Raw genomic sequence first — 27,552 nt, forward strand, 5'->3', positions numbered from 1 at the left:
TCGGGATAAATTAAGGGGATGCCATCATCAATGTTGAATGGGATTTGGTCAAAGGTATATATATGGGTATCATATTTAATAGTATCATTGTGTCATGGTTAGAAGCTAGAGTAATTGGATCCTAGAATGTTTTGGTCCAAGGTTTAGAGTTGGTTTGAGCAACATGTGGAGTTATAATAATGATAGTAAACAATTTTTTCCCTTTAATTTTAAACTTCAAAGAGAGAAAAAATTTAATAGATAGATTGAAGTTTAGTAAAATGTGTAAGAAATTCTCTTCTCATTATTATTTAACAATACAATAAGGTGTAGCAACTAGTTTGGAAAGATATTCATTAATTCCTCTTTTGAGGGAAAGCCTTCCCAACGAGTACTTCAAGGAAAATATTGAAAAGCTTAAACAATCAACTCATAAAAATGAAAAGAATATGTAGATTGAAAAACCATTTAAATTTAATAACCAAGATCATCCACATGATTAATCCCTATAGATGAAATTTATTTGAAGTTTACTTCTACTACTATCCTTTTGAATTCTCTCAACTTCAACATCAAAATCCTAAATTGCAATAAGACATTGTAAACCTTTTCAAAAATGGCCAATCTCCTCAAGGATATAAATCATTATAGAACTAACAATATTATCCATTTTGGAAAAAGCTTCAACTAATAAAACTACAAAATCTTATATTTCCTTATCACAACTAAAATTTTGGATCCAAGTATTTCTTTTTAAAAGTAGATACCAAATCTAAAGTATTTCTAGTTTTACATCCACCAAGAGAGAGTCTTTTTTGACAATAGATATTACATATATATACCCTTTGGGGTTGGATAAAAAAATCCAAAATTACCCCACTAGGAGTAGATAGTTATTTGGTTACTTAACCAAGCTAACAGACTAAAACAAAGTAGAGAAAATAAAAACTAGAAAGCATGCAACTAAGAAATTACAAGCATCACAAGGCTTTGTTCATGCTAGTAACAATCCTTACAACCTTCTAGATTTCATATGTGGAAGTAAAGGATGAGATGACTGACTGATGTGATAGACTGAGAAAAGTGATGCTCTACTTCTAGACTTTTTCTTCCCTCTTCAGCTCCACTATCTTTCTCTTATGCATTTCTAGGTTCTTCTGATTGATTATCAACATGGCCTCAACATGGGTGATGTTAAAAAATTCTTGTTTCATAGGTGATTTCTTTTCTTAATGCTCTAATAATTTCTTTTGTACTTGTTTGATGATATCTTATGTTGGTAAGATAGAGTCACTTTCTCCTTCTACACATTGCTTATAAAACCACTTCAGATCACCACAAATTATTTCATCTATGACCCCAAGCTCAGATAGTGTCTCTTTAACTTTAGCTACACCTTGCACAATTGCTTCATTTCTCCATTCAATGCATTCTGGGATCACATGGAAAGTTTTATCATCAAGACTAGCCATAGTGTATTTGTAGAGGAATTTCTATAGGCCATACCTATGTATTTCATCAATCTACAGTATCACTTTTGCCATATTATTTTTTTCCTTCTCATATCCCTCAATATTTGATTTAGCCTTCATAGTGAAAATTAAAGTCTCTTTATGAGTATCACTCAAGAGATTCACTTGTGTTACTACTTCAATTTGAACAGTTTGAACCCATTCTTCAAATGTCTTAGCTATGGCTTTACACTTTTGTAAATTATTTAGGAACTATTGATTGGCTGGAGACTCAATATCAACAATGGCTAACATTTCATTGATTGTCTTTGGTTTAGGATATAGAATTGCATTAATATATTAGGCCATGCTTCCCATAGCTTCCTTTGTATCTTACTTATCTTTAGCATCTTTCCATACTAAATCTACAATCTCCTTGTTAGACACCTTGAATATTTTCATGTCTATGGTCCTACTACTTTTATCCAAGTCTATTTTTGATACCTAATAATCTTGAGGCATGAGTTCTTCTTAAATGTTTATATTATGGAGGTTTGGCAATTTTTTCCAACCATCATCCTATGTCCGTATCAAAATCGACCCAAGACCCCATTTTTTCTTTCTTAACTTTAGAAGAAATTCCAAGGAATTTACCCACCAAGTCATCCACTAGCATGGAGAGTGGTACCATGCTTCATTTATTTACTACAAAAAAACTCTAACCACTTAGGTGTCATAGGCTCCTTTCTAGGCATTGTAGTGTTGTTAGTCAGAGCCTAATTATTTATTGATGCATTATCTCCTTCTATCATTTTTTGTTAGACTTCTCTTGAGTCAGACATATTAGGGGCAATGACCTATTCTATTACTATTTCACTTTCTAGGGAATCCAACCTTATTGTAATTCCACTCTCTGCTCTATTTTGCACATCCTTCTTGCTTTGGGTGTTTGAGCGAGTAGTTATTTTAGTGCTCACTATTAGAAGTTGAACTAGAGGAATATATACTTCAACTTTATCTTCCTCTTGACCTACAATAGAATCACCAATAGAAACATTAGAGGGCATGGTCAACTTTCTTGAAGGCTTCTCTTTTTTCACTCTTGAGTGCTTTTTGAGCTTTTCTTGAATTGACACTTGATTCATCTTTTGAGCTTACCAATTTTATATTCTCTTTAAAATTTTGATCATTTGAGAATGCAAATCATCTTCTTGTCTCTTATTCTAGTCTAGCTCAAGGATAGGGATACATTTGATTTGTTCAATATATAGAGGATCAACCACCTCCTCATTATCATTTTCTTTTATCTCACTTAAATTAAGTTGAAATTTGAATGCTTGTATTTGGATTATGGTCAACCTTGACCACAATCTTTTTCTCACTTTAAACACATTAGAGCAATTGGCCCAATAGTCTTCTAAGTGAGGGACATGCTTGAGGGAGGATGCATATTTTAGATTTTCCCCGACAAATCCTACATAATCAAAGTTCTCTCTACCAAGGTAGGGCTTAGAACATAGTTTGGACATTGTTGAATCTATCAACATATCCTATTTGACATTAAGAAATCTATAGTGACCAATTTCTATAGGAAATATGGCAGCACAAGTTTTTAAAATATTTTTTAGAAAAATTGCTGATATGTAGGAGTTGCCTACAGATTTTGGAAAGGACAATTTCATCAAGACAATAGCAAGATAGTTTAAGAGGTTCACCAGTGAAACCCCTAACTCTGATATAGGTGAATCTAGAGAATTTCCTATAAAAACAACCATAAATCTTAATAGCTTGCATACATTCTTCAAATATTCTACAATTCTCCTAACCTTGGAGATAAAAAACCAATCTCCCTATAAACACATAATTAATCCTCTTGAACTCTTTATAGGGTTCCTTTCCTTGTATACTTCTATAATATTGATATATGGTCATGTCTTCTATCCAAGGTTCATGTGGTAGACCTTCTCATTCTTTTGACATAGCTAGGATGTAAACCAAAAGGGAGGACATGAAGAAAGGACCAAAATTATTCAAACCTATAAGACCTAAGTGCAACCCTTCAACTATCAAATCCACCCAATCAATGAATTTATGCCCCTCAACAATTTTTCAAAAGAACAAATACATTTATTTATCCTAGTGAAAAGCATGCTCATTTCCTTTTACTCAGTTGAGCAAAAAAAACTATGTTAGCAATCTTTTTAATAAAATGCTTAATAGTTAGTGGTTTGGGTAACCTCGAGTCTCCTAATGCTAGCTTTAGAAGCTAGATCTATGCCACACTAGAATCATAATATTTCTTCTTCTTTTCATACAAGTGTCTAGATTCTTCAAAATTCTATGGCTTATAGGGTTCTTTATGAGGTATCCTTAAGGAGGAACTGATTGGAACTCTATCAATTCTAACCAATACTTCACTTGTGACCCTATTTATACATCTAGCATGAGGATCATAATGATTTCCACACTCAACAATCAACTTTGGACACCCTATGGAAGTCAAAAAAGTGGCAGCTTCTATCAGACCACTACTGGTGAGTTTTTGGTGAATGGGTTTAGCTTGTGTATTCTTTACTATCTCTACCAATTGGGTTAGGTCTACATTGACTAGGAAAGTATCTGAATATTAGACAAAGAAAAAATAGGGCTTCTCAAGTTTAGGGAGCTTAGGATAGAAAAGATTCATGGCTACCTTGATAGGGAATCACAAACTTAAATTCCTAAAAAGAAAAATGTAATCAAGAGAAATAGGAGAAAGAAAGAAAAATATATAGAGGAAGCCAAAATGTGCACTCTTCCGTTTTTATTCTTACTAGCTTGATGTTTTGGGCTCCAATATAGTAAGGTAGGTAATTAAATGAAAAAAGCATTTTAAGGTACAATATTTCAAAAAATTGAGTATAGATATGGCGTGTGTGAAATCATTAATATTGACATGGAAATTTATTTGACAAGACTTTCTAGTCATTTATTGTTGATCATCTCCATTACATCAATATGCAAACTCATTTTAATGATACCCAATAATTATTACTTTTAGTTTCCCAAAAATTACTAGTACTTTTGACACATATCACTTAACTATCACATTTATTTCCTTTTACATCTTCAACATATGGCAAGTAAATAGGGCCTCCTTTAAGAAAAACATGCATGCTTTGTTTAACTAAATCCTTGTGAGAAGAAAATGAGTGAAATTTTTAGAAATAAAAGGGATAAAGTTGAAGTTAAAGCTACATTTTCTTGCTTCAACTTCAACTCCTTCTTTATATAGGACCCATTGGACTGATAGAGAAATGGGAAGAAGGACTTTGCATTTGTGTGAAAGATACTAACTTGAAGTAGAAGTTGAAATAAATGGGTATTAGGTTCAAGTTCAACTTTGTTTTAGCAAAATTTTGGGTATCAGCATCTATAATTAGCAAGACAAATTTGGTGCTAACAGGTAAGATGTTTATTCTCCACATGTAGGATTTTAGGGTTGAAAAAGATACAATCAAATGCATAAGGACTATCAACATCATTAGTTTCAAGTTGGATATCCTCAAATTACTTTTCATCATTCAAAATATTTGTAGTCTCACATGAGGGTACCTTAGTACTAGGAGGACCTATCAAAACTAGCTTAAATCTAAGCCCCAAACTAGGAGGTTATCCTTTTGTAGTGATAGGTTCAATTATTCCATCTTTATAAGATTCAAGACCACTACATCCATCATAGCCTTTTTTCTACAAGATAGTAAACCCAGGTCCATGATTGTTAGGAGCTATCAAAGTGGGTTCTTGTTCTACTTTTTCTTTCTCAATATAGATAGATGTGTTCTCATAGACATGTTCTTTATGTAGGCCACCTCCACTAGTGAAATTTGTAAAAGTGGTATTTTGTGTATTGATCTTAGGCTTTTGTACTTGTAGTAGTTGTGGTTTACCATAAGATTTGGGAGAAAATGGTAACTTCCCAATGTGAAATACTTGATGCATGGAGTATTCTCCACAACCTTTGTCTTCAATATTTATCTTTTCCTTTTTCTTAATGAGGAGTATATTAGGGTCCATTTATTTACAGGAAATTTCAGATCATGCTTCATTGTTTGTTGGGACTTGGCATGCAATGTTTCCTCTAGTGCTAGCACAAAACTAGTAAGGATCTAGATCACTAGGGATGATAGCCTCTACAATGCTATAGGAGACCTTCAAATACTGATGATATGTAGAAGGAACTACTTTCATGGAATGAATCCAAGGGCATCCTAATATCATGTTGTAATTCATTTTGATATCTATGACTTGGAATAGAGTATTCTCAATCGTAAGACCAACTCTGATAGGTAATATAATCACACCCTTGGAGAAATGTTCATGATCATCATAGATGGTGGAGGAGAACCCAAGGGTTACTTAAACAATCCTAGTTACTTTTTATTGTGTATGTGTTTGTGTGTGCCTTTAGGCCATTTTGGTATTGTTTTTTTAAAGGTCATGTTGACCATATTAGAAGTGCAATAGGGTTTTGTTTGAAGAGTCTTAGGACATTTGTAGGTGCAATTAGGGGCTAGAAAGTTTTAAAGCCCCTTGATGTCCACAAGTATGATGATGATGTCATCATTAGGTTAGTAGAGTCTAAGATGGTTTGGAACCATGTTTTAACCATAGTTGAGTTATTTGGTATGTTTAATGAAGCATTAGAGCCCATTTAGTGAGTTTTGCAAGAAATTATCAAAAAGTTGTAAAGTTACATTTTGCAACTTTGCAAATGTTGCCCCTACAACATTGTCAAAATTGGATGACTTGATGAAAAAAACCCATAAAGGGAAAATAAATATCTAACTACACTATACAATACATATTTGGACCTAAGTACAAGGTTGGACACCCATTGTATAGAGAGAAGTTTGAGTAATGAAGATTTGAAGTGCTTTTGTGTGCATTTTTTGTGTAATTTCATGATAGTGGATAGTTAGAAAATTGAATTTGACATTGTAACTAATTTATGGAGTTGTTTAGATATTTTCTAAATCCTATGTGCCATTAACTCAGAGTTTTGTTCATATTTTCTTTCTTTTTGTAAATAGTTTTATTTTGGTACTATCATTGGGTCTGTCTAGGTAGTTCACAAAGATGGGGTTCTAGCTTAATATCCAATAGTCCAATATAAATGACTCCTTGGGAAAAGTGATTAGACTTCATATGTATATGCTATGCAAAGGAGATAATTTTAGTGTCTCTCCCTAGGTGAGCCAATATTGAGCTCAGTTACGAAGACCAAGTTGTAGAGAGCACAACTTGTAGAGGTGCATAGCTAGAACCAAAATGTTGGAATTATTTACAATAAATGAGAGGGGGGAGTGAATTAGTTATATAAGGTCCAAATATACTATTAAAAATTTTCATATCTTAGTGAACCCATAAAACATTTTCATCATGCATTCATCCATAAGATTATGCAATCACTTGAAATTTGTAGGTTACTGTTAAATCAATTTGCAAAAATGTAAACATGAAACATAACAGATTCAATAAAACACTTGACACAATGATTTATTTAGAAATATAATTTTGAAAAAGCCACCAGTAACATGCTAATCATTCTCACTCTTTTAAAGTGATGCCTTGTGAAAGGCCAACCCTCTTGAAGGTTATACTACACATTGTTAAATGTGACCCTGTTATAGGATTTCAATCACCCTATTAGGAGTGAGCCTTGTTAGAGGACTTTAGATATTTCACTTGGAATGTCACCTGGTTAAAGAATTTACAAATGATTGTTAGGTTAACCTTAATCCAAAGGATTTACCCTAGACCGATACAATTATTAGAGAGTAATAGTAAGACTCGATCTAATAACAACTTACAACTCCATTTTAAGATTATAGATTTTTGTTTCAACATTCTTCTTAGCTTTCACACTCTTCAACTTTGATAACTTTTTCACCCTTTAAGCATCTAATACCCTTAAGCCTTCTTGCTTTTCTTACCAATGCATACTCTTCTTTTAGGTCACTAAATGAAGCAATACCCTAGACTCCCTATCTTCCTTAGGTTCTCACACATGAAAACTCTTTCTTCTAACCAACCATCTCTATAAATAGGGAATTAAGATATTTTGTCATTTATCCTCCATAATCCAATTTAAGGTTACAAAAGATTAGTAGGATCCAATGAATAGCCACCAGTAACATGCTAATCATTCTCACTCTTCTAAAGTGATGCCTTGTGAAAGGCCAACCCTCTTGAAGGTTATAATACACATTGTTAAATGCGACCCTGTTAAAGGATTTCAATCACCCTATTAGGAGTGAGCCTTGTTAGAGGACTTTAGATCATTCACTTGGAATGTCACTTGGTTAAAAAATTTACAAATGATTGTTAGGTTAACCTTAATCCAAAGGATTTACCCTAGACTAATACAATTATTAGAGAGTAATAGTAAGACTTGATCTAATAACAACTTACAACTCCATTTTTAGATTATAGATTTTTGTTTCAGTCCTCCATTCTTCTTAGCTTTCACACTCTTTAGCTCTAATATTTTTTCCACCCTTTAAGCATCCAATACCCTTAAGCCTTCTTGCTTTGCTTACCAATGCATACTCTTCTTTTAGGTCACTAAATGAAGCAATACCCTAGACTCCCTATCTTCCTTAGGTTCTCACACATGAAAACCCTTGCTTCTAACCAACCATCTCTATAAATAGGGAATTAAGATATTTTGTCATTTATCCTCCATCATACAATTTAAGGTTACAAAAGATTAGTAGGATCCAATGAATCTACCCCTTATTTTATTTCATTCCCTTCTAGAAACTTCTCCTTAAATCATCTTTGAATTAGGCTAAAAATGGTTTACCATAAATTTTGTGTCACTAGCTCATCAATCTTATCTTCCACATGGTTCACATTATCCAAGAAATCAAACTTTTTAGCTTAGATCTATCAAATTCATGATCTTTCTAATAATGCTAACACTTGGCATTAACTAGCTTCCGATGCTCAACACATATTGTGTTGCTTAGCATCCACTATAAAATCAGTTAGCATGAACTAAAGTTTACTAATGCTTGACATTAACTAAACTTTACTCGGCTTATACTATTTCACTTGGCTTACACTAAAATTGACTTTCATAGCTCCAATTAGTTTTCTACTTAGCTTGCACTAACTTTTCTTGGCACCTAGTGTCCACTTGGTCAATCTTGGCAGACAAACTCCATTTAACTTGTTCTTCTAATCTTACTTACTGTAACCAACCTTTACAACCATAAGTAGATTGTCAATGAACTATGATATCACTGTCTTAGCTAATTCCTATACTCATTTTTCATAACTCAACCTTTCCTTTAGGTGCTATTGTTACATCATTTTGATCAAGTTCTCTTCATCAATCAAGCAAGTGATAGTACTTAAACAATAAAAGTAGTCGTCTTACCAACAAATAGCAGGTTTGACACAAGTGAAAAAATAATGATTGAAACACATTTATCATAATTGTATCAATCTATTTTCAATAATCTTCCTCTTTGGCATTGATGGAAAACCAAACTAACTAGGTTTAAATAGTAACACCAAAAAAATACCAAAAATAAAATAATTCCTTGTATTGAAATCTCTCCTTCTATCAGCAACTTTCATCTTCTGAATAGGTTACAAAATTCTATTTTGTTCTAATTAATAGACAATCAACTCATCCTTATGACTCCCTCTAAATTGCTTCTTATACCTCCCTCTGCATTATCTCCCTCTTACTAGGTAGATGTGATCAACAAATACACTTTCTCTCTTAGTAATCAAAATTTCTCCCTCCTATTGTGTGTTAGGATTTCTCCCTCCAATATCTTTTGGGTTTCTATTTAGTTTCCATGTATATCTCCCTCTTTGACAACAATACCAAAGACTCATCATCTTAAATATGTAGATATGAATAGTTTCAATTTCTCCCTTGATGACCTTTCTTGTGAATAATTTATAAACCTAGTTCTTTGATTACTTTAAGTAGCTCCTAAAGTAAGATCTACTACATCAATGTGTAACATATGTTAATCAACTTGTTTGATGCAGTGCACTCCTCTTGTTTCTTAGATAGCCTTTAATAGGGGTGTCACCCCTAGTTTACCTCTTGGACACTCATGAACATCCTTAGGTAATAATTTTGTGAAGATATCAACAATTTACTCTTTGGTGTTGACATATTCCATATTCACCTCTTTATCTTGAACTAATTCTCTTTAAGTAATGATACTTGATTACAATGTCCTTAGTCTTTGTATGCATCACAACATTCTTTGATATATTTATAGAACCTGTATTATCACAATAAAGTATCATAGGTTCAATGGTTTCCTCCTTCATACCTTTGAGTAGCTATTTGATCAACACAATATTTTTAAAATTTACTACAACGACAAAATATTTAGCTTCAATAGTAGATTGAGAAATGTAGTTTTGTTTCTTTCTAGTCCATGTCACTAGCCTTTTGCTTAAGAAAAATGATCCTCCACTAGTGCTCTTTCTATTATTAATATTTCTAGTCTAATCAACATTAGTATAGGCTCTTAATTCAAATTTTTCATTTTTCTTGTAGTATAGACCATATTTCTCTATTTCTTTTAGATATCTCATTATGCTCTTTACAACCATCAAATAGTTCTCCCTGGGATTAGTTGAGAATCTTGCAACTATCCCTATAGATAATGTAATATTAAGTTTTCTATGTACTGCATATTGTAATTTACTAATCATAGACCTATATAATGTTTGATTCACCTCAACTAAATTATCATTCTTTGGCAATTTATGTCCTATCACCATAGGTGTACTTACTAGCTTAGAATCCTCCAATCTAAAAGTTTTTAATATTTTCTTAATATACTTTGACTGAGTGATGTATATACCATATTTCATCTAGTGTACTTGCAAACCCACAAAGAACTTGACCTCTCCAAACATAGACATCTCAAATTCTTCCTTCATTTGATTTGTAAAAGCCTTACATAATGTATCTTAACCTCCAAATATGGTATCATCAATAAAAAATTTAGATAATAATACAGATTTTTTTAATCATCAACCCTCTCAAATCCAATATTCACAAGATAATTATGAAGTCTCTCATACTATGCTCTTGGTGCTTTTTTCAAGCCATATAAATCTTTGTGTAGTCTACATACCATGTTTTTTTTGTTGGCATCAACAAATCCTTCAAGCTATTCTATATAAAATTCTTACTGTAACATATCATTCAGAAATGCAAACTTAATTTTCATTTGATAAACTTTGAAACCTTTGTATGCAGAGTAAGCAAGTAGAGTTCTTACTCCTTCCAATCCAACAACTGGGGAAAATATTTCCCCATAGTCAAATCCTTCTTGTACATATCCTTTAAAAACTAATCTTTCCTTATTCCTTGTGAATTCATTATTTTCATCTAACATGTTTCTATATACCCACTTGGTACCAATCACATTTTTGTCTTCTAGTCTAGGAGCTAGAGTCCATGTTTTTTAAAAAAAAATTGTTCAATCTCTTCTTCCATGGCTTTACTCTAGTTAGCATCTTCTAAGACATCTTTTACTATTTGGGTTCTTTCATGCTCAGTAAACATGTATCATTTCTCAAATTGTTCCTTGTCATTGGTCTATCATCTTTATCTCCAATGATTTGCATAGTAGGGTGATGTCTTTTGACATATTTAGACAATATTGGTTCATCTCTAGCTTCTACATTTGGTCTCTCAACTTTTGATCACTACATACCTCTCTAACAAGTAGTTCAATATCTCTTTCATGTATACTAATCTTAGAATCAGAAAGTCCCTCAACTTTATTTTGTAACTTGGCACCTGAATGTAGCTCAATTCCTAAATGCAACTCAACATTCATTGTATGTGAATTGACAGTCACTAAAACTTGTTGTTGGTTTGTAACTTAATTTGCAACATCTTCTTTAGTAGACATACCTTCATAAAAGTATACAAATGATTTGTATTCTTATGGTTCCTTCATAGGTTTAGCCTCGACATATACTTTTGTATATTCATCAAATTTCACATTTTTACTTTCCACAACTTTGTTAGTGTTATTATTTAAAGACTTATAAAATTTACTTCTTGTGTAATAACCTAGAAATATACCTTCTTCACTTTTTGTATCTAGTGTACCATTCTTGAAATCTTTGAGAATATAACATTTGCTTCCAAATACCTTAAAATATTTTACATTCGGTGAGTATCCATACCATAGGTCAAAAGATGTTGAATGAGTACTTTTCTTGACTTACACATGATTGAAGGTATAGACCACTATACTTATAACTTCTCTCTAGTATTTTAAAGTAACATTCTTCTCCATCATGAGTGTCCTAGCACAGTCCAATACAAACCTATTCCTCCTTTCAACAATTCCATTTTGTGGAGTGGTTTTACAAGTAGATGTCTATCTTTTGATTCCTTTGTCATTATAAAACATATCAAACCCATTTGATATAAATTCTCGTCCTCTATCAGACCTCAAACATTTCATACTTTTACATGTTTCCTTTTCAACTCTTGCTAAGTATCACTTAATCATTCCGGAAGCATCAAATTTTTGTTTCAAAAACATAACTATCATAATTCTATAATAATCATCAACAAGAAGTATAATGCACTTATCTCCTTTGTAGCTTTACACTTTAATTGTTCCACACAAGTTAGTATGAATAATCTCTAGTATTACTTTAGAGGTATGACTTTTACTTTTAAAAGTTGACTTTGTCATCTTACTTAACTAACATTGTTTTCACATTATATTGTCAAGATTCTTCAACTTGGGCAAGCCTCTAACTTTTCTCATGTTATTGATACTAACTAGGTTATCAAAATTAACATGACATAATCTCTTGTACCATAGCCACACATCATCAAATTATACAACTAAACAAGTGGCATCCTCTACATCAAGGTAGAATAGATTACCTCTAGTTTGATCACCCTTTCCAATCAATTATCCATTTGTGTCATATATCTTAGCAATCTTGTTTTCAAAGTCAACCTTACATCCCAAATTATTTAGTTGTGACACACTCAATAGATTATAGTTATGTCCTTCAATATGGTAAGCATTGTCACATAAAATATTTTCTATAAGCTTGATAAAACATTTTCCTTTTATCAAACATGGTTCATCATTACCAAATCTTACACTATTTCCATAATAACAATTCAAGGTAATGAACTTACTTTTATCTCCAGTCATGTGATGTGAACACCCATTATCAATGATCAACCTATCATTTGTGTTCACACAAGATAGAAGTTCAGTTGCCTTATCTTCATTAGATTCATCCTTCATTGAAACATACACCACTTCATCATCATGATCATCAGATTTGTCTCTTTTTTCCTCTTCAATGATTTAGGAAGACTTCTTTCCTTTTTCTTTTTAATCTTTGATGTCTTCATCTCTTCTACTTTTGTACTTGTTATCAGCTCTGTAGTTATTCTTCTCTAGACATCTAGCAACAATATGACCAACCTCATTGCAATTAAAAAAAAAGATAGATAGTTTACCTTTAAACTTGCCTTTATCTCTATGAAATCTCCTTGCTAGCAGTGCTTCAAGTTGATCTACATTTTCCTCATCTATCTCACTGTCACTAGGCACATATTTTATCTTTTTCTTATTATTCTTCTCATTAGGTTCCTCAATGACAACTTAGATTTGAAAGTAGATTCCATATTTTTAGGCTTATAATTATCAAAATTTGATAGCTCAAAAGTAGTGAGCCTACCTACTAGACCTTCAAGACTTAGAGTATTCCCTAGTATACATCTTAGTTCTTGTATTGCACAAACTCTAATAGCATATATAAGCACTAGTGTTCTCAAAGCTTTGCTTAGTATTGTATCATCATCTATTGTACTAGTAGTTCCTCTTACTATATTAACAACATATTTAATCCCCAAGCAATATTGAGCAATATTTTCACCTTCTTGCATTCTCATATCATCAAACTTACCTCTGAGACCCTTAGATTTGGCTCTTAGAAAATTCTTGTCACTTCCACTGATAGTTTGTATAGCATCCTACATTTTCTTTGCACTATCAAGACTTTTTATATCATCAATCTTGGCATAGCTTAGGGTAGAGGCAATCTCTAACATTGTTGGGCTATTTTCCTTCTTCTTTTTTAGATCTTCAATAGTTAGGGCTCCAACAAGAACAATATGCTTAATAGTAATGGTAGATTATGCACGATCTCCAAGACCTCCAAGGTGTAGCTTCATCAAACTTTTCCATGCACGAAAGTTCTCTATTAAGGTTTTGTAATTCTCTTTTTGACATCTTGATCTTTGTGCTTCTAATACCTTCAAACTAGTCCTCTTAAGTAGATGACTCTGATCAAGGTATATTTTAGTGGCTAATATTTGCGAATTTGCTAATTTTAGAATTTTTTGGCTAGTAATTTGGTTAATAATTTAAGATTTGATAAACCTAAATCACCATAGTTTTATAAAATTTAGTTCTAAAATATTTAAAATTGCTCAATAATTTATTTTATTGAAAATTTTAAACTCGAGTATTTACCACAATATTGGTTACATGATTAGATTTGAGTCACCAAAATATAATATATTATTGGAGAAATTATATTTAACTAACCAATGATTATCATAATTATTAGTTAGTTTAGGGATATATCACCAATATTTAGTTTTAACTATTGATTTAAAGTATACGTAACAATCCTTATAATTTTCTTGCATGTGGAAATGTTTAATCATCAAGATGCATTTGGGGCATGTCATGGTGATGTGAATTTTTTTTTTATGTGTCACTTGACACTTGTGGACTTTATGTGTAATTGACATGTTATTTAGGGTTTTGATCATGGTGGCAATTTATCCTAAAACTACTTATCTTGTTAATGAGTAGGTAAACCCACTTGGAAAGGGGTAGGATGAGTCACAATCAAAGGAAATTCGAAATTTGACTTGGCTAGGGTTTTGAGGGGTCTTTAAGTGGTCCCAAAGAGTCTTTTAGGTGAAAATAAGTTACCCATATGATAGTATATCAAGTTAGGGACCTAATTTTGACCATGTGAATGCCTAGATAGCCTTGGGGGGCCCTTTACCCATGCATTCTCCCACTAATTCGAAATTTGAGTTGTCACATGTGTTCTCTTCCATGCTTTCCACTAAGTCAAATATAGAAAATTTAGAGACAAGATTGTAAGAGGGAGTGGCTTAGCGTCCTTGCTAAAATACTTAGTGAGAAGGCCTTATTAGAGAGTCTTGGAAAAACAAGTGGGGTATTCACACACTCTCTAAGTTTAGAAATAGTTAGGGTTTTTGGGAGGAGGATTAAGGGAGCTCTACAAAAACTTTCTTTATCTTAGCTTGGACCAAGGGTAATGTTTCAAACCATGATCATTTCCTTCTTTTGTATTGCATAATGAATCTACAAGTATGGAGAAATTTGTCATGGGTTCATACAATGTATTATGAATCTTGTATTGTGGATTTGGCATTGTGTTGTGATGTTTTTGAATCTTGTATTGTGAATTTGGGCATTGTGTTGTGATGTTTGTGAATGAGTATTGTGTTCATGTAGTTCTTGATTTTCTTTTTTATATCTTTTATTTATTTATTAGAATGTCAAGTGTTGATATGGGTGTAAGGGCTTCACTCACCCTTTGGGAAGGGAAGAGAAGTCCAAGGTGAAGGGATTAGTTGGGCTTGAAAAATAGTTGAGAACCTTGGAGTATGGGCTCCATTTTATGCCATATTCATTCAAATATTTCTTTGGGGATGATACGGGAAATGATGGTGTAGAAGGGAAGATTATGGAGTGTGAATATTCAAGGATGTTATGGTTAATGGCAGTTTGTTGAAGGACTTTTTGTGAAAGCCTCCAAAGGGCATGAAAATTATTTATTGAAGATATGTGATGATATGGCAAGTCTCCTTGTTGAAAGAACACCTTCACCCTACGTGAAAATGATTCCAATGGTGAATCATAGTGTAAACCTTGGAAGGGAGTTATTATGTGTTATCTTGTAAATTTCTCATCCATGATCATATTTTTTATGTGTGTATCTCATTTGGATATTGTTTCCCCTACTTAATGTGTGGCTTCATGGAATCCTAGGATGGGAGGTGAGCCTCCATGGTTCCAATTTTTGTGTTGTGTTGTAGATTTTGGGAAGAGGGATTCCTTGGAGATGCTAGGGTTTATCCTTGGCCATGTTGGAAACCAAGTGTGGGTGGAGATACAAATCTTCCATGTCATTTTAAACTTGTTAGGATGTTAAATCTCCATGGTTATTCCATTGTGATGTTAAAGGGATTTGTTGTTATTTTATAATGTTGAAATTGGGTAAGGTATAGTTGAGGATTTTGTATATAGTTTTCTTGAAAGGAAAATATGCATTCTAAATTTTCACATTTTATGATTTAATGTGAGATGGAATAGTTATGAAATGAGACTATCCTTATGATGCACTATAAATTTAGTGGTTGGAATATTTCATAGTGGATGTATGGAAATTTTTTATTGATATGGATAATACAATTTGGAACATAGATGATTGCATTATAAAAGTATATGATATGCATTTTACACAATGAATGAATATTAATATCTTTGATAGTTCCTTGTATATTCATGAATATTAGTTCATATATTTTCAAGTTTTTATCTAGATCCTATGATGTGAAAGAGGATAATGTATTAAACTTAGAGTAAAACCTCCTATAGCCACCATTTTATTCTCTAAAATTTGTATGGGATGGACAATTAAATTCTATCCCAAATTATAATATAATAAAATATTGGAGAGAATATGCTTGATACCTATATTAGGAGTCTATAAGACTTAGGGGTTATAATAGAAGTTTGATAACACTAGGCTCCTAGGTTCAAGATTAAGATCTCTGAAAGAGACATATTTACATAGGTTCTAGTTCAAGTATGGTACAAAGAAGAAGATAAAAATATATATAATAAATAAAATAATAATAAATCTATATAAAAACAAGATCCCTCAAAAATACTACCCCCACTTAGGACTAGTACACTATTAAAACTCTAAATAAAATAAAGAACTCCCAAAAAGTCATCTACCTAGCCTACCACCCCTTCTACCAATCATCAAACAAGCATAAAATAAGACATAATGCTTAGTTTCCAAGAAGAAAACATGATGTCAAAGGCCTCAAAACTTGAGCCCACCATCCTAGGTGTCACATGCCTTAGAACCATATGATTAAACTTTAAGAAGTCTTTGACATGGTTTTGGAAAAATTCAGAAAGATTCCTCTTGTATTGGACACCTAAATATACTTGAAATAAAATATGGTAAGACACGCATATTCCTCACCCAACACTCCACACCTAGGGAGGATGAGATAGGCATTTGGGAAAATGGTAGGAATAGGTGGATGATGGGAAAGTAACCCATGTTAGAGGTATCCCTTGGGATCATACTTGGCAAAACTTTTTTTTTAAATTAAGTGCATTGGGGAAGTTAATGGAGCCTATGTTTAATCACCATTAGAGGGAGGATAGAGTGGGCACATGATTCCACAACATAGGAATTTAAATTGGAAAGGGGTAGACCTTGAAAATATGGATTTAATTGGGTTATTGGCATGTTGAGTGCATGTTAAGGGTAGACATTAGGATATAGGGATAGTAAAATACTAAACTTAAACAATTAGATTATAATTAGGTAATAAGTAAGCCAATAATGCATGGATTAAGTATAAGTTATTGGGAAGTATGTTAGTTAGTTAGTATAGTAGTTAGGATATAATAAAGGTTATTATTTAGTCAAAGATTAAAATTTTTTTTAGATAAGTGAATGTAGAAAATGTTAGTTTAGAATTTAGTTCATGATTTTAATTAGTAGATTTACAATAGTATTAAGAATGTTAATAAAGTTAGTTGGATGTAGTTTTATTAGGGTGATATTAATTAAGTCATTAGGGTAATGGAATGGATGTATAAAAAAAAGTATAAGGTTAGAGGGTGGATTAAAATAATTAGAATAATTCAAATTTAGTTATGGAGCATGGTTACATAAATATACTATAATATCAAATTAATAAAGCAACATTGGTAGACAAGCATTATTATATAGGATTGAGTGTACATTATAATGGACATATCAAACTTTTGCAAGTGTAATGTTGGATTTTTATGTCATTAAATGTTATTTGTAAAGTAAATTTTACATTTGGTTCAAGGGAATGAAAACTAGATAATGAATGTTATGGAGTCGATTGAAGATATTAGTAGGTTATCAAAGTTGATAGAATATAAGCCAAATTGAGATTGTAAGTGTAGAAATAAATCATGAGTTAGTTAGTATAAGGGTCAATAAGCATGCTAGTAAAGGTAGCTTGTCAGTATATGATTTTTGTGTGCAAGAAATGATAGGGTAAGGTTATCAAATCTTACATTATTTGTATGACTTAATGAAGCATCGAGAATATCTAAGTGTAGTTCATTCATTTAGTAAAGTGCTTATGTTATGGTTAGAAGGTGGTATAGGTTATAATAGTATAGATATCTTGATAGTTGATATAGGGTTATGTTAGAAGATGAATTTAATATCAAAATTAATTTAACCATAAGATATTAATGTTTTCACCTAGACCCATTAGGTTAAGTTAGAAACTGGATAGTATGTCCCTTAAGCACATATTGGTTCTCTAGGGGATTTCCCTAGTACATTGTAATAAGGGTATGATAATGAAACAAACTTAATGTGATTCTTGTTATGGTCTTGAATCTAATGCTGTAAAACTCAAAAGAGATAGTAAGGTTATCAATTCCACTATGTAGGCTTGAATGTAGAATATATCAACAAGGTGAAAGGATTCCATCCACATGGAAAAGAATGGAACCTATGAAACTATGTTGCTTAGGACCTTGCATGTCATTCTTCTAAAACACAACCAATGTAGAACCCTAAATAAAGGTAATTGGATTGACCATTACAACCAATTTTGATGTGACACTAGAGAGTTGAAGGAAATAGATCATCTGACATCATGACCAAATGGAATCAATAATCAACCAACTACATCTTAAGGCAGTAAAAAAAAATTTAAAAAAAATTCTGGGTTACCAAAGCCCTAGGTAAAATGTTAAGGTGACCCATGTCTAATAAGGGTATTGCTCTATGATAAATAGCTGAATTAAGAGTTCACTTCCAAACAATAAATTTAACTTATGATCACACATACCATCTATTGAATGAAACTCTTGTCTTTGTATATGGAATAGGTATATCCAAACTACCTAACTCTATGCTAGCTTAGTTGTAACATGTGTATGTCAATATAAGAATTCAAAAAAAAAATTGTTTTGCTTTTTTCCTGAAATTTTGGGCATCAACTAAACTTTACTCAGCTTACACTGTTTCACTCAACTTACACTAAAATTGACTTTTCTTGACTCCAACTAATCTTTTTCTTTTCTTGTACTAATTTTTCTTAGCACCTATTGTCTAATTAGTCAAGCTTGGTAGACAGATTTTGTTTGACTTGTTCTTCCAATCTTAGTCAGTATAACCAACCTTTGCAACCATAAGTAGATTAACAATGCACTATGATATCACTATCTTAGTTGATTCTTGTACTCATTTTTCATATCATAACTCAACCTTTCCTCTAGGTGCTATTGTTACATCATTTTGATCAAATCCTCTTCATTAATCAAACAAGTGATAGTACTTAAATCATATAAGCAGTTATCTTACCAACTAATAGTAGGTTTGACATTAGTGACAAAATGATGATTGAAATACATTTATCATACTTGTATCAATATATTTTCAACACAAAATTCCTTTAGGAATTTTAAGATAGGAGTCTTTGCAATATTTGGTGAAGGGGGATTGGTCACACTAACCCATTTACTAGTCTAAAACTTTCCAACTTGCAAAGGATCTAGTGAGAGCCCAAAAGCCCTTAATTTTACTCAATTTGAGCTAGGGTACTATAAAGAAGGTGGTGACCCCAAGACCTAGAAAATACTTGAGGGGTTGGTATATGATTTAAGAATCCAAAGAAAATATATAAGGTTTCCTAGGAAGAATTTCTAGAAGATCCACAGTTTCTCAGAGTAGGAGACCTAATTGGGCTAGTAGCCTTTTTGGCCTATTTTATGAGAATTTGGTGACATGATCTTATTAGTTGGACTAGGTGGGAATCCTAACACCCATATTTGGTTTAACTAAAGTATTTGAAGACACTTCTACACCTTTATAAGGTTAATGCAATAATATGGAGGTTAAATGCCTTTAAGATGGTTTAAAGGCCATGGCTAGTAAAGCAAGAATGCATTTAGTTTTGGCTTGATTGGTGAATCTTTCTTGGTAGTTGGGTTTGATAGAGAGATCAAGGGATCCATAGATAGTAAAGATGATATAGGTGTCAAGTGGTGTGGTGAAGACACCCTATAAGTCTTTCAAGAAGACTAGTAGCATGAACTTGTGATTGCTTAATCCAACCTCCCTAAAAAATTGGTATCAAAGCCCCAAAAAAATTTAGGATTGTTTAGTACATGTCAAAGTGGAAATATAATGGCTCTATAAGAATGGTGACCAATGTAGAATTGGCCAAGAAGGTAGATGACAAGGAAGAAGAAAATAGGTTGTTGAGGGAAAGAATAGCCTAATTAGGTCAAGCATTGCATGAAATGCAAATAAGGGCTAAAGAAGTTAGTGATACATTAGAAGAGAAAGAAGCTAAGGGTAAAGAGGTTATAGAGGAGGAAAAGACCCCTAAACTTAACCCTATGTTGCAATAATAGTCTTTCTTGAACGAATTAAAATCTATAGAAGGAATAGAAAACCATTTCAAGTTTTATGGAGTCACTAAAGAATAGAAAGTAAGGGTAGTAAATTCAACTTTGAGAGGCTCTACATTGACATGGTGGAAGTTCATCCAAGTAGAGAGAGAAAAAAAAGGCAAGAAACCAATTTCCACATGGAAGAGAATGATTCTTAAAGTAAGAGAGGCATACATGCTAGATGATTATGAAATATAGTTGCACAACTAGTGGGAAGGTCTTAGATATAGGGACCTTGATGTGAACTCCTATAATGAGTTATTTAAAAAGATTTTCACGAGGTCAAATGTATGTGAAGATGAAAGCCTTAAGGTGGCTAAATGCTTAAATGGTATGAAATAGAGTATACAAGAAGAGATGACTCTTCTTAGTTCCAAAATAGTACATTACTATTATCAATTGACTATCAAGATTGAAGACAAGAGTAACAGGAAACTGTAGACACCATGAATTTGACAAAGACTTAAATCATGCAATCTTGATCAATCAAGACCGAATTAAAGAGAAAATTAGAAGAAGCACAAAAAACTTTTAAATCAAAAATTGCATCAGGTCATAAATCACCTTTTAAATAGACAAGACCTAAATCAACTTTAAAAGAGGAAGAAAATAATTCAAATTCATAAAATAAAATGTAGAAAAGGGAGAAAGAAAAGACAAATTGTAGAAAATAAATCATTTAGTAAATCAATAAAATCACTTTATCCTCACAAGATGAAAATATCTCTTTTACCATTTAAAAGAATTTGAAAAATCCTCATATTATCCCCAAAACCAGGTCTATTGGACTCTTCCTCCTAGCCTTTTATGAGATATTTTGAGCTTCACTTTCACCCCCAGTCAAAAGTGAAAATCCTAGTTATTACCCCAACCCCTTCCAAAATCCTATAAATAGGAGGGAAATCTATGAGACAAGGGACCCAAGTTTTTATGCATCTACACTATAGGCATATTTAGACTCATTATTTTAGCATTGTCATTATAGTGATTTCATAGCATTGTTAGTATCATTTTATGTCATTTAGCATCATTTTGTATCATTTAGCTTCATTTATTGCATATTTAGCTCATGACATGATCATTTCAAGAGCATTTCTAGGAGGTTCATTTCACACATAATCTGCATTATAGTCATAGATTTGCATTTTTAGCAATATCCCAATCTAGAATTGTCACTAAAAGGCTGGTCTAAGAGCTATTTTAGTAGTTGTAGTTAGGGAGATATGAGACATTTGTAGAGATTACTTGTTGTTGATGATGTCTTGGGTCTAGCATAGTTTTTCATTAGTACATTTTCTTTTTGCATTAAAGTTTCATGACTACATGTTCTTTTACCATGTACAAAATGGTGCCCACCGTGGGCCTCAAGAATGACCATCTCATCATGCCTCTAGAGAAATGTCCTCCTATTGGCATTATTATTGTCTATACTAGTTTTCCATATGCACACAAATATTATTGCTAGCCCGTCATAGTTATCCTCACTCTAGGGATGGTATTGTTCCTATTTTTATGAGAGTTAAACCATTCCAACATTTATCTATAAAAAAAAATCCAAATATTCACAAAAATCACAAAAACATTCGAATATATTTTGATAATATCAAAAATACACATGACAATGCATTACAATCAACATCAGTTGCTACAACAGCAAATACCAAATTTTTATTCCCCTACGACTTCATTAACCATGTTTCATCCCAAAAATGTCTAGTGGATTATTTATTTTGGCTTCCTAGAGGAGGTGGCATCATAGGATGCCCAATTAATAGTGTCTCTTCTAGCCTAGCTCTAGACGAGGAGGCTCCCAGTGTCAATCCCTGATGTGTTCATACTGCTTCCATAGGAATTGGAAACCTTCCACCATGTAATTACACATTTAATAGAGCTATAAATTCTTTATCTATAAACTACGTCTCCTGCCAATCCTCATGAGGAAATGCATAATAATAACGCCCCATCCAGTAAGCAGCTTCTTGGTGTACCTTGGTCATCTGATGCATTTCCATGAACACATTCTCCACCAACTTGCTTAACCCTGTGCAGTGATTACTCATTGGGCCACATCTAGCTCTTGTTGCATATGATCAGTCATCATTCCCCAATGCTTCACATCCACTTTTGCCTTGCCCAAATGCTGCTATAGTTGCATCACCTTCCCCTCACATAATGCTAACCATTCTTGCAAATTCAATGCCAAGGTGTTTGCCTTTGCAATTGCTTCCCTAAATGAATCATATTGTAACTGAAATAACACTAGCTCATTATGTGCACTCTGCAAACTTACTTGCAACTGCTACGAGTTTGATCATTTGGCTCACATTCTTGCATCGCTTCCTTCTACTCGTGAATGTTCCATGCACAACTCCATCTCTAGTGATTACACTTGTACCCACTGTGCATCTATCATTACCTACAGTCACTTTGCCTCTATTTGTGCTCCATCCTCCCGAGCCTTCTCCATCAATCCTAGCAAAGATGTGACCTCCTATTCTACATTTTCTACTCACACTCTTTCTATCACCAATAATTTTTGTAATCCTTCCACATCCCATGATGCTTGATCACTATCCCCCACCTCTAACTACAGCTCCCCCACATTCACAAAACTCACTCCCCCTTCTGTTGAACCTCATCTTGGTGTCCTAAGACTAATCCACTATCACATTCCACTTAGTACTTCACCACCACTAACACCTCCCGCATCCTTTATGGTCTCTCCCACAAAATTTTTAGGAGACTTTGTTTCCCCCACTTGCTCCTTTGCTCTCGACATACTCTTCATCTTTTTAGATAGACTATCCTTCACCTGTGTCTTTGGCCCATCATCTACTACCTCCTACAGTGCTTACTATGTTGTGGTCCTAGATAACATCATTAAAGCTAACAAAGGCACTTCTTTCACCTCCATTCCCACCTCTTTGAGTTGCACTAATCTATGTCCTAGTTGGCTTGTCTCACCTAGACCTGAAAGTAACACATGGAGTTTAGGTTGATCCACCCACTCTTTGGAAGATCACCTAACATGTTTTTCTCTTTACCCTTGCCTCCTCCACCTTCCTTAGTTAGCATCACCCTCTCACTATGCCTGATCTAGTGAGCCCAACATACTTTCACTTGCACAATTCCCACAACTTCTCACCATCTCCAATAATCGAGTTCTACTCTCCATTTTACCTTGATCCATTATCACACTATCCACCTCCTTATAGCCATGATTCACTTGAGCCTCATTCTACAATAGTTATCCACATATCCACTCTCCACACCCTACCACACTGGTACCTAGTACATTTGACCTTCAGCTCTAATATTCAATCACCCAAATTTTTGTCGATCCACACTACCCACTGGATTCTATTGCTAGATCACTTCTGACACATCTTGCACCTTCTCGTCCACCTGATACAACAAGGTTACTCCTTAGAAGACCTAAATGAAATAAACAAAACAACATGATCCTATTGCACAAAACTAGAAGCACACCTGGTTCACACATAATGGTTTTCTATGCTACACTTTTAGTATCTTGATGATGTGTTCGACTAGAGGTACCAAGATAAAACATGATATTTTCTTGGTTTTTCACTGCTTACTTCCTATGATCCTTTGGTTCTACACATTACTAGTGTCCACTTATAAGAGCCTCCTCTTGGATGGAACACCATGTGTACCTCGACCAATTTTGTGCATTAACTTAGGTGAGGTATTTTCTCTAACATGTGACTGGTTGGCATGCCTGTTTTTATTATTCTATGGCTATAGCTTTTGTTCCTTAATAATTTTCATGTTTTCTTGTACATTATTCCTCTTTGTTAGCACTTCTCGTTGTGACATAGTATTCATATCACTATAGAAAAGCTAGTGGTGGTTGTACTCAGTCACTTTTATCACATGCTTTATGATGAAAATTAGTTTACCTTTCTTTTAAAAAGTGACAGTTAAGCTGTATTCATCTAGTTTTCATTTTTCATCTTGGGTTCCTTGCAAAACAAATGGTTGGTACATATTTAGATTACAATTCAATGACATCACTTATCAATTTCACAACTGGTTATAAACAACATGTGCAACACCATCGACAAGCTTATGAGCACTCATGGACTTTGTTTCTTCACTTCATCCATGCCAACCTTACATGCCATAAATCCATCATTAGATTGCACCAACACATTTGCTGCCTTGTGTGGCTTTTGAATCCCAAACAATCTCATTTAACCATGTTCCATTTTCATCCAATTCATTGCATCACCTTTTCTCATTTGCCCTCCCTTCCATTTCCCCATTTCATCCATTCATTTAGTGGCTTTTGAATTGCAAATATTAACATGCCACCTCAAAGCCTTTGAATCTCACCCAATTGCATTTCAGATTCCATTTCATTTTCATTTCATGATTCATCTTATTGCATTTCATAATGTATATGAGAAAATATGATAGCAAGTAATACTAATCTATTAAAAGACCAAAGCATTAACTAGCATAAAAATCATAGCATATGAGATAGACAAAGTGAAACCCTCAAATGAGAATATGAGCCATGGAATGGCTCTCCCAATGAGGATGGTCACTTGATTTAGGGATGAGTCTATTATGTAGATTTGGGATATATGCTCAAGTTTCAAAATAGCTTCAATGGATTTGGGATTTTTGGTGTGGATGATGGCTTTGATATGGATTTGGCTTCTCAAACTAGCATTATAAATTTGGGTCAAAGATTGTGATGAAATGGCTTGGGAGGGGATCTAATTTATAGGCCAAGGGGTTGAGGGATGGAGGGTTAAGATGCAAGGATATATGAAAGCCTATGGAGGGCTCATATTGCATGAGAGGAGAGCACATGGATTGTGCTTCCTTACAACCAATCAGGGAGTGACACATGTCACAGGGTAAGTGGATGGAGGAAAGGGCAAGGATGAGTCAACAAAGGAGGCTCAAGGCCTTAAATGGACCTCATAATGGCTTGTAAGAGCTTTTAAGGGCATGTAAGAGCATTGAAGGCTTTGTGGTTGGGATAAAGTTTTATGGTTGGGATATTTTGATGGAGGAGACTTTGATTTGGCTTAGGAAAGTCTTAAGCTCACTTAGGGAATGTGACAAAGTTGGGGGGGGATTAGGCTTGGTTTAGGATTAGATTAAGGATATTGGAGATGTGCAAGTGGATGGAATTCATGAGGGTGGGTGAGTTAGTGGCTAAGCTAGGTTAGTATGGGTGGATGGGGTGGATTAGGCTAAATGGAGGATTTAGGATAGTTTAGGGGTTATTAGATTTGAGGGCTTTTTTTATCAAATAGATTTATTTAATAAATGAGGGTTTTGGAATTAGATAGGAGAATAGGATTAATTGATAAATAATGGGTTATTTGATTTATCAATTAGGACTATAGATGATTAATTAAATTAATCAGCTACGGGATGGCAAAAGGATTAATTAAATAGGAATTTAATTAATGATGCCTTTAGAGATAGCTAAATAAGATTACCGAAGTGGTGTAATTAGATTTAGGTGTCTACACATAACACATTTCTCATCATTTCATTTCATGTCATTTCTTCTCATCCACTCCTCCATATCCTTTCATTTCCATCATCAACATCCCTTCATTATCATTTTAGTACTTTTCATATCATTTCATTTCATTACATTCATTTCATTGCATACATGTTTTTATTACATGTCATATTATATTGTTCCATGTCCTTACATTTTGCATCATTTTGTTTCATTACATTTTCATTTTCATTTCCTTTCATTGCATGATCCATTTCATCTTCATTTCATAAGTCATTTCATTTCCCATTTCATTTTCATTTCTCATCCCATGTCATTTTATTTTATTCCATCTTTCATCTTGTTACCTATCTTATTTCATGTCATTCCATATACCATTGAATTTTCATTTCATTTCATTACTTAACCCATTTCATTTCATTTCATTTTCTATTTCATATGATGTCATTTTCATTTCAAATATCATACTATTTCATTTTCATCTCATTTCATTTTGTTTCATGATATCTTACATTTCATTTTACCTCATTTTGGTTCATTTCCTTACATATTACATTTCAATTCACCTCATTTCATTTTATCTTGTCATGTATTATATTCCATCTCATTATTTTATTTCATTACATTTTCATAAATCATGTCATTGCATTGCATTACATGTCATTTTATCACATCCCATTTCATCTCATATTTCATTTCATTTTATTACATTTATGTTACCACATCACATTTTCGTTACATCGCCAGTAACCTACCATCTACTCTAAATAATGATTCATCTACATTAATCATTCACATTTATATACACATCCACATCCACTGTCGACATAATCATCACATCAAACAATTGCATGACAACATAAGTCCATGCCATCATAAGAACACACATCTAAAACTCAAAAAATCTCAGATATCTCATAAAGAAACAAGACAATCAGATAGTCCCATAGAAGGATACAATCACATGAACCATAGATAACATACATCAACATGAAAATCACATGATCATATAACATACAAGTACACCAATCAAGGATCAAATAAGTATACTGACATAAATATCTAGTAAACATCCCATGAATAATCATACACAATGCAAAATGCAGCCATAGCACAATCCTATACACTCATCCCTATGAGGGTACCTGATTTGATGGTCTCTACTCATTGGGGGCACTCGTATCCTCTTGTTGTGACTACTATATTGCATGTTTCAATGGTGCAATGGGTGCAACCATAGCTATCTGACTCAATGATGTCCCATCTGCCCTTAGTGGTGGTGGTGGTGGTGGTCCTGGTGTAATCAATTCTATGAGTGTCTGCAAGGTACTCAGCACCTCACCCATCTAAGCCTCTATGGTACTCACCCAAGTCTCTAAATCAGTCAATCCCTTGGACCTCTCTGGTGGTTGTACCTCTCATAGTACCTACGAATGTGCACCTAGTAGATCCCTAATAGGCCCATACACTCATGGTCTCTATTGGTGGACAAACTAAACATCCTCTGGAAATCTCACCCTCATTTTCTCTACTCTGTCATGCTAACCAACAATCCCTCCTCTCACCTATGCACCACCTTGGTCGTAGACATCCCTGGCTCTCCTACACCCACTGGTCCTTGCACTGGGCCTCTTGCTACTCCCCTCTGTGGTAACACCATGGCTACTCAACCTCATCTCCCTCATACTCTGCCCACTCTGATCCTAGCTTGTCGCCTCCCTCTACCTCTCCTTGGACCACCCTCATCATCATCATCCTCTCCCCCACTCGA

Source organism: Cupressus sempervirens, chromosome 6, assembly GCF_028749045.1.
Source record: "Cupressus sempervirens isolate cs-2001-9-10 chromosome 6, ASM2874904v1, whole genome shotgun sequence".
Taxonomy (NCBI): domain Eukaryota; kingdom Viridiplantae; phylum Streptophyta; class Pinopsida; order Cupressales; family Cupressaceae; genus Cupressus; species Cupressus sempervirens.